Below are 8,310 nucleotides of genomic sequence, written 5' to 3' on the forward strand. Positions count from 1 at the left end.
GCTTCAGCACAAGCTTTGCAGCCATGTAGGCAGGCAGATGGATGGCTGAGATCTTCTAATGCATATTGGCCAATACTGACATGGTTTGGCATATGTGTATATAGGATGACTGTGAATAGCCTAAATATGACTGTTGGGCAATAGTTTGCTCTTATACAAATCACACAGATGTTGCACAACCAGGGAGGGGTAGCTCTTCAGGTGTCCCAGTGCCTTGGCTGTGGGTCTGCTCGACTGAGAGTCCCGCTTGAGGAATGCTGTGGGAGCACAATGCAGGGCACACAGTGCTCCTTAATGTCGTGTCTGTTCTGGGTACAGGGAACAGATCCTGCACTCTATCTCGTTTGCACTATTGTTGCTAAGTGACACGCTGCTGGTGGAGGTGTCTGTCCCTTTGTCCGTCAGCCATCCCTTGTCCCTTCATTTAACATCGGTGGAGCTGGGCAAGGGCACAGGAGCTGTGGCTATTGCACAGAGACGCCATCAGCAGACATAGGACTGATCTCAGAAAAGCTTGGGGCCAAGTTTTTCACCCAGTTTTAAGTCTGGAGAACTTCACACTTACAGCCCCAGGGCACAAGGAGCCCAGACTAGCTGCAGCTGGGAACACACCCCATCATGTCGATGCACTTTGGCTCTGCTGCTTGCTGCTGCTGCTGCTGGGTAGTCTGGCAACGTGAGGTGTTCAGATGTGGATCCGCACTGGCTGATCCTTCAACAGGCCAGATTGCTATTATTGTCCTCTTAATACTCCCTAAGCTGGTTATAGAGGAAATTCTACTTTAGACACTACCATGTGCTCCCTGCCAGTCACAGCTCATCATAGTACCAGTTACAGCAACATGCAGGATTCCCAAATTAATAGAAAATTATAGGGCATACTTTTGTTAGGCACTTGGAAAGGATTTCCTTTTGCAAAAACAGAACATTGTGTTAGTGGGAGAAATGGATTAGGAGAGAAAGCACCTCTGTGGCAGAAAGGGCAGCAGGGTGGTACATGGAAGTGCAGGGGAGTTGGACCCTGTGTCTGTGTGGGCACCTGTGCAAGCTCCCTGAGCTGGGGTACAGGCAAGCCTAGGGCTGGAAGGGGGAGAGCCGAGCACTCTGGCTCTGTAGTTTTCTCTGCGCCCTCGGGAGCCCGTCCCAGGGCAGATCAGCCTTTGCAGCTCTTGGACTGAGGAAAGCTGGGGCTGGTGAGACATCGCTGACTGTGCCTGAACCCTCAGGTGAGGGGAAGGGCCATCAGCCCACCACTTGTTTTGACTGAACCCCTGAGGGGCCTGACTCAGGGTTGCTTTAAACCATGAAGTCCAAGGGGCTTAAGGGGGACAGAAACTACCAGCTGGGCTACGCTCCCCTCTGGGTATGTAGATGTGGTTTCAGGGGTAAACCAGGTGCTTGGTGACTGTGCTGGGCATGCACTGTGGATCTGGTTGTGAATCCTGGGAAGCAGGACATCCATCAGCCTTGGGCTGAGGTGGTGGAAAGTGAGGGACAGGCCCTAGTTCCCAAAAACTCGTGCATTGAGCCAAAGCTACTGGAGAGCAGGGTGGTCCAGGAGGCTTTCTGTGGCAGCAGGCATGCCTGCCAGCCTGGCTCAGCTCTGAAGTCATGGCCAAATGTGGCCCAGCATATCCCATCCATGTGTGCATGGACATGAGCCCCACAGATCACAGGAGGACGTTTGCTTCTCAGTTGTAGGATTTTAAATTCTTCTACTCTTTGTTTTCTGGCAGAACAGGAGAATATGTGGATGCTCACGAGCTCTGATATCTCTGGTTTATCTCCTTCCTCTAAATGCCTGAGATCATTAGGGACAGGGAAAAGAAAGCCTCTTATCTGACTGCCAGCAGCACTGAAAGGGCCCTCTATTTTACCTTGTGGTTTATAATTTCCAAATGTTTCTGTCCAAAATTACCAGAATGGCTGTAGGGAACATGGAAATAAGAACAGCGTGGACACAGCTTGCTCTTGCTTATACAGGAAAGAACCAGCTTTTGCAAGGCCATTAGAGCATGGGTTTTCAGCAGGCACACGAGCACCAGATGGACAAATAAACTCCTGTAAACTCTTGACATGGATGTACCTGGCCAAAGTCATCTTCTGCTGTGGATTTATGCATGTATGAACTGCCTAAACAGAGTGTAAAAGCAAAATGGCAGCAGGTGGTGATGTTACACAGAAGAGTTGACCCTTCTGAGTGTGCTTTTATTCTTAGGGAGACATGTGGACCTGTGTGAGGCTCGGGAGCCAGTAAACTGAAGGTGGGGGAAAGCCTGTTCTCTGCCAGGGCCTTTGAGAACAAATTCTGAAGGCAGAGTTAATTCCAAAGGAAAGAACATAGATGTTTGGGTGGTTTCTGGATCAAGGGATTGCCTTCAAAGCTGGTTGGGCATTTTGTGCTATCCTAGAGTATGTGATATAAATAAAACAAGTAACCTGGAAAATACACCAGGTCTTCACATCTCTGCTCTCTCTTCTGACAGGCAGCTGGTATGCAGGGGCTCAGGCATCTGCTCTCGGTGTGCAGGGGAACACTACTGATGTGAGCATGTGACACCAACGACAGAGGAAACAATGCCAAAATTGTGCATCTACAGAAATGAGTGGGTTCAGGTACATAGAATAATTATATGAGCACATACATATGTCAAAACATCTTTGTAAGTTGCTAAAGCAGAAGTTTATGCAGAATATATTTATGTGGAAATACATCTTGAGTGAGTAAACACCAGTTTACTCTCCTCTCCATGTATGTGTACAGATGCCTTTCATGGCATAGTATGAACATGACTAAAGGGGAGTACTCCTGTTAATCGAGATGAGAAAAGATATGGAAGCACATAAAAGAGGGAGATTACACATTCTTGTAAAGCCTTCAAAGATGAATTAATGCACTGGTATACAAATATGCGGGGTGGGGGGAAAGATGCACCCAAACACATCAACAGGGAATTATACCCATGGAGAGATAAGCAGTCTCCCTTTCTTTTTGGATGTACATTTAATACCTTTGTGATGATAATTAAAGCCCCGTTTGGATGTTATGTCTTGTGATTTGCTGTGGTCTTATAAATCTTTCAACAATTTGAAATCTGCAGTGAACAAAGGTATTGCAAAGGTTTGGAATAGAAACAAAGAGAAGGAGCTGCACCGTGTTCAGCAGAGGGTACCCTGGGCTCTCTGGAAGGAGTGGCTGATAGGCAGGGAGAGTAGGAGGTCCCACAGGGCTTTCCAGCCCAGGAGACAAAAAGCTGTTGCCTGTGGACCCCAATTCCTCCCACCAAAGGGAGGTACCCATCTCAAGTACCTTGCCCCTCTGGCTGGCTCTTACAGTCATGAAAGGGGATCTTGGGCATGCTCATCTCTCTCTGGAGGGGCAGACCTTTTCTGGTGGCTCCGCACCTTCCTGGAGAGCTTGAAGATGGGAGGGATGAACATGGGCTGAGAAAGCCACCTGTGAGGTAGGCAGTGTTGTCGGAAGCTGTGGGTGGAGGTGGGCAGAGAGTGCAGCTGAGAGCAGACAAAATGGGGGTGGAGGTGGTTTTTGGGGTGGAACTGGAAAGGGAAATGGAGCTGGTGATGGATATATGCCTGTGAGTGGCAGAAATAGAGCAAAAATAATTAGGTGAGATGTGTGAAATGAGTGGCTGTGGCAAGAGGCACTGGAATGGGAGATTAAAACTGTGAATGTGGGACAGAGCCTGGAAGGAAGAGACAGAGATCTGAAGGACTGGATAGAGACAGAGCAGAGGGAAAAAAAGAGATCACAAGGATTCAGAGAACAAAGATGAGATCTCTCTAGGAGGATGAAGAAGCATGAGAAGCAGGTGGGCCAGGGGCAGGAAGGCTCGACTCCACCACAGAGCATCCCTGCTGCAGGGTGCACCCAGGTGGCTGATCAGGGAGGGACCCCGAGGAGCGATCTCTTCCCAACCAGTGTGAGCCCCTGACCTGCTGGCAGGGAGAGCATTGCAATGGCTGTCTGTGGACATGCACAGACCACACCTCTTCCCTACCCTCTCCGTGACCCCGCCAGGGTGCTCTCACTCATTGCTTCCAAGAGGTCAACAGGCTGTGTCAGCAAGCAAAAGGTTGAGGGCTTGGTCTAACGGAGAGCTGTGGCTGCGGTGTGATCGAGGCTGAGTGGCCATCGTACAACCCGGGTGGGTGGCTTCTAAGTTTCATCAGCAGGAGTTAAAAGGTCCTCTTTGAAAAACACAGCTGTGAGGCAGAGAGGCATGGTCTTGGGGGCAGGATGGGACTCAAGCGAGAATTTAAAACAGTGCATGGTGTGCAGGGAAGATCAGTCATTGCATTGCTGCCCTCTTTCCAAAAGGCTGACAAGGGATATCTTGGCAACAGTTGGCTTCACAAGAGACGTGGTACCTCAGCATGCTCCCACGGATGTGCTACCACCTGAGCAGGCAACAGGGAGGTCTTACTGATAGTCCCACAGCTCAGGAAAGAAGGGATGGCTGGCACAATAGCTGGGGTGCAGAACAGCATCTGGCTCTGTGGGTGATGGCCAGGCTGCTCTGCAGGGGAATGGACAGGGCAGGGATGGGACTGTTGTGGAGATACATGATCTGTCTCTAGCCCAGCAGTATCGACCACATCACACATGCCAGTTCAGCCCTTGTCAGGCAGACCACTTGCTTGTACCCCTTCTTTGGGGTTTGTTTTGCTACTCCAACAGTAAACTGGTTTTCTTCTACTTTTTGGCCAGATTGCCTGATGTCCAGTTAGTGTTTGGTGGTACAGTGGCTCTGATAGTAGTCACAGTGGTGACAGCAGTCCTGACTACTCCTGCTAAGACATCAAAGCTGAAGAATGTGAAGGTGGAGATGGTGGGACTGAGGGTTGGAGAGGCACCACAGACCATCTGCAGAGAGCATGGGGTTGTCTGTGCAGTCGACAGAGAAGACCGTGATTTGCCCAGTGGAGATGGTGATTTCTGGCTTCCTTTCTACGATGAGATCATTCATTGGATTCCCACCAAGAAACCAGCACTCCCTTCCGCAAACGGTTCAGCCCTGCTGAGGGCATCTGTGCCGATTATCACTGTAGATGAGTCTCCAAGAATGCCAAGGGGCCGATTCTTCAGAGAATCAAAGCCTGGCCACTTGTGGGTGTATGAGAAAGTAAATAAAAGGATGAAGAATGTGGTCAATCAATGCCTCCCTGTGCTGGAATCACTCTTGTCTTCACCAGAGTCAGGAGAAATGGGAGTCACTGGTAATGAGCAACATGAGCAAAACTGGAAATGAGTAAAAGCCAGTGGGAGGTTTTGATTTTTTTTTTTTTTAAGCAGCACATGGCTTAATTCTGAGTTCTGCAAAGAAGAAAATTTTTTGTTCCCAGGCTACTTCTGATCCCCTAAATAATCCACAAGAAGTTCACCCGTGTCTTCTGAGGCAACTCAGGATCAAACTGAAAGTACTTAGGTAAAATCTCTGAATCCCCCAGCCTAATCCCATTCCTGGGGTGCCTGCATATAAATTGACTCAGGTTGGCAGCTGAGACTCTTCAATTTGTGCTCATGTTTTTCACCCTTGCTCCTCTGTTGGTCTCAAGGGAGAGGCAGGGAGAGGTCACAGGCAGGCTCCTGGCAGGGGAAAGCCCCAAGAGATCAGGTCCCACTCCTTCCCAGCACGTGTGGCTGAGAGGGGAAGGAGAGATTGATGGGCCAGGAGAATGAAGGCTGATATTAGCCTGTGGGTGAGCAATGGGCTTGCCAAAGAGGTGGGGAGCAGATCCTCCTGTTTAGCTCTGGGGGAAGGTTGACTTCACTCCAGAGAGCTGGGGGTAGAGCTGGGGTGGCTACTGGCTGTGGCACGTCTCCGGTGATTTAGATCTGGAGATATGGGGGAGGTTACTCTGGCTCCCAGAAACCCCAGCAGAGAGAGGCAGAAAATCCCTTCCAGCATTTCCTGGGAAGTCTTGTGGGCTCTGGAGATGTCAGTCAGGGAAATGGGCAGCAGAGATGGGTGTCCAACCCCACAGAGCCTGGGGCAGTCAGATAAGCTCTCCAGCCCTGTGCAGAGAGCAGTCCGGGGGCAGCTGCCTCCCCCAGCCCCCTGCAGCCAGCTCAGCGGGTCGGGAGATGGGAAGGGGGTGTGCAGAAACAGGCATGGGCTTTGGCTGGCAGCAGTGTTTGAACAGGTGACTCTCATACAGAGGCACCGATGGGGTTGTGGCTCGGGTTGACAAGCCCATCTCCTCTTCTCTGTGGGGCTGGTGGGGAGGTGGCCATGGGTTGCTTTGGGGCTGGCGGGGAGCCAGGACAAGTCACAACCACCTGGACTCAGCTTTATTCTGGTGCCACAGTAACTGGGATGGAAGAGGCTGTGCAAGGATGAGCTGAGCCCAGGGAGAAGCAAGAGAAGAAGCAGAAAGTAGTCAGATAACCCAGGAAACCCTGTTTGTGTGTGCGTGTGCACACGTGCACGTTAAGCACAGCTTTGCCATGCAGTCTCCATTCTGTCTGCATGGAAGGGGAAGATCTTTGCTCTCCCACCTGGAAAGAAAGAGGAGACATTTACAAAGAAGCAACTGCATGGATGCTAAGGCAGGTTTATTCACTCTTTTTGCAGATACTTTGGCACCCTTGTAGAAGGAACCTTCTGCAGCAGGGGTCTTGCCTCATCCCCACCTTGTTCCCTCAGCCCCTGTGCCTGCCAGGCAGAGCTGATCCTTCGCTGGCTCCTCCCTGGGTCCACTCACAAGCCTCCCCAGTGCTGGCTGGATCAGAAAGCCAGGCCTCTCCCAGTTTTGGCAGCTCAAGGCTGGCCTTTCCCCAGCAATTCAACCATTCCTCCTCTCCCAGATGGAACGTGCCCCGACACCTTTGCCTTGAACTGAATTGCATTCAAGAGCCTGGGTTTGCCCACACATGTTAAAGGTACGGCTGGAGGCGAAAAGCAGGGAACATCAGCCACAGCTCCAGCATGGAGGAAAAGGGAAACCATGAGCAGAGCTCAGTGCTTGCACCCAGAGATGACTCTGGAAGGGGGGCTGGCTGCTGGCTGCTGAAGCAGCAACGCGTACCCTGGCTTCTCATCACAGCTCCTTTCCAAGAGAGCTTCTCCTCATCTAACATTTGGCTTTTCAAGCCAGGACTAAGCAACCTTGGGGAGATGAACCATCCAGAGGAGGAGGGCTTGATCTGCCAGGGGTTCATTGCCGTGGCACTGCAGCTGCATGGTGGTGATGGGGGTCTGGAGGCAGGGGTGGAGGCAGTGGGACTAGGGATGGGCACAGCGGTGTGGGAGTGCCGGGCTGAGCCCAGCAGTGCTGGGGGCTGCAGAGGCTGGTTGGCACTCGCTGGCCTGCTCCTCCCCAGAGGGCTTGCCCGCGTGGGCAGCAGCACGGGCAGGGGTTTGCAGGTGTGAGCTGTATGCAGAGCGCTTTCACCCTTGCCAGTCTTTAGGTAGAGGCAGCCAAGGAGAGGAGTATGGTCTTCTCCTCCCCTTCTCTTTTGCTCTTTAAGTATGGAGAGGGAATATTATCTTCATGCTCCTTGCAGTCTGTCCAGTGTGCCAGAATCTCTGGGGGAAGTGAGCTTCCATGGCTGGGGTTTGAAGTTTGCCAGCACTGTCTTGAGAACATCTGTATGCACAGGCCCTGTGTTATGGTTAACATGCAAGGTATATGGGCATCTGCCCCTGAGGAGGAGCAGAACCCTCCAGATTTCCCCTCTGATTATTACAGCATGTTTCTTCCTGCCACAGGTAGTTCATCCAATGCCAACTGCCAGGCTAAGGAGAAGGATGCAAACAAGACATAATAAGTAAAATAGTCCAGCGTCCAACCTGGATGAGCAAGCTGTAAAGGAAAAGGAAATTATTCCTGTGGAGCAGGATGAAGGCTCACCAAACAGACTGTATGTGGGCAGTGCTCAGAATAGGGAACGGCTCTTTGAAGGGAATGAAAATCTGCACCAGAGCGAAAACCTGGAGCTGACTCCCAAGTGACTGGGGAATCATCTGACAATAGGTAAGGTAAGGATTTCATTAGGGACACCGTGAGCAAGACAAAGCAACAGGAATCCTTCAGGATGCATCTTGCTGCTCAAGCCCGAGCAGACGGGACATGACTGCAGAGGTCACTAGTGCAGAAAGAGGAGCAGGACTGGGACAGACCAAAGATCTGCCTTGGCTCATCTCTGCACTCAACAGCAGATGCTTCAGGGAGAGGGAGTGTAGCAAACATGTGGTGATATTTGCCCCAGATATTAACCCAGCTTCCAGCTAGTGTCCAGCTTAAGCACTCCTGAGCCAAAGCAGCTCTTCTGGGCACATTAGTTTT

The sequence above is a fragment of the Athene cunicularia genome (assembly GCF_003259725.1).
Source record: "Athene cunicularia isolate RWA chromosome 13 unlocalized genomic scaffold, athCun1 chr13_part1, whole genome shotgun sequence".
Classification (NCBI taxonomy): domain Eukaryota; kingdom Metazoa; phylum Chordata; class Aves; order Strigiformes; family Strigidae; genus Athene; species Athene cunicularia.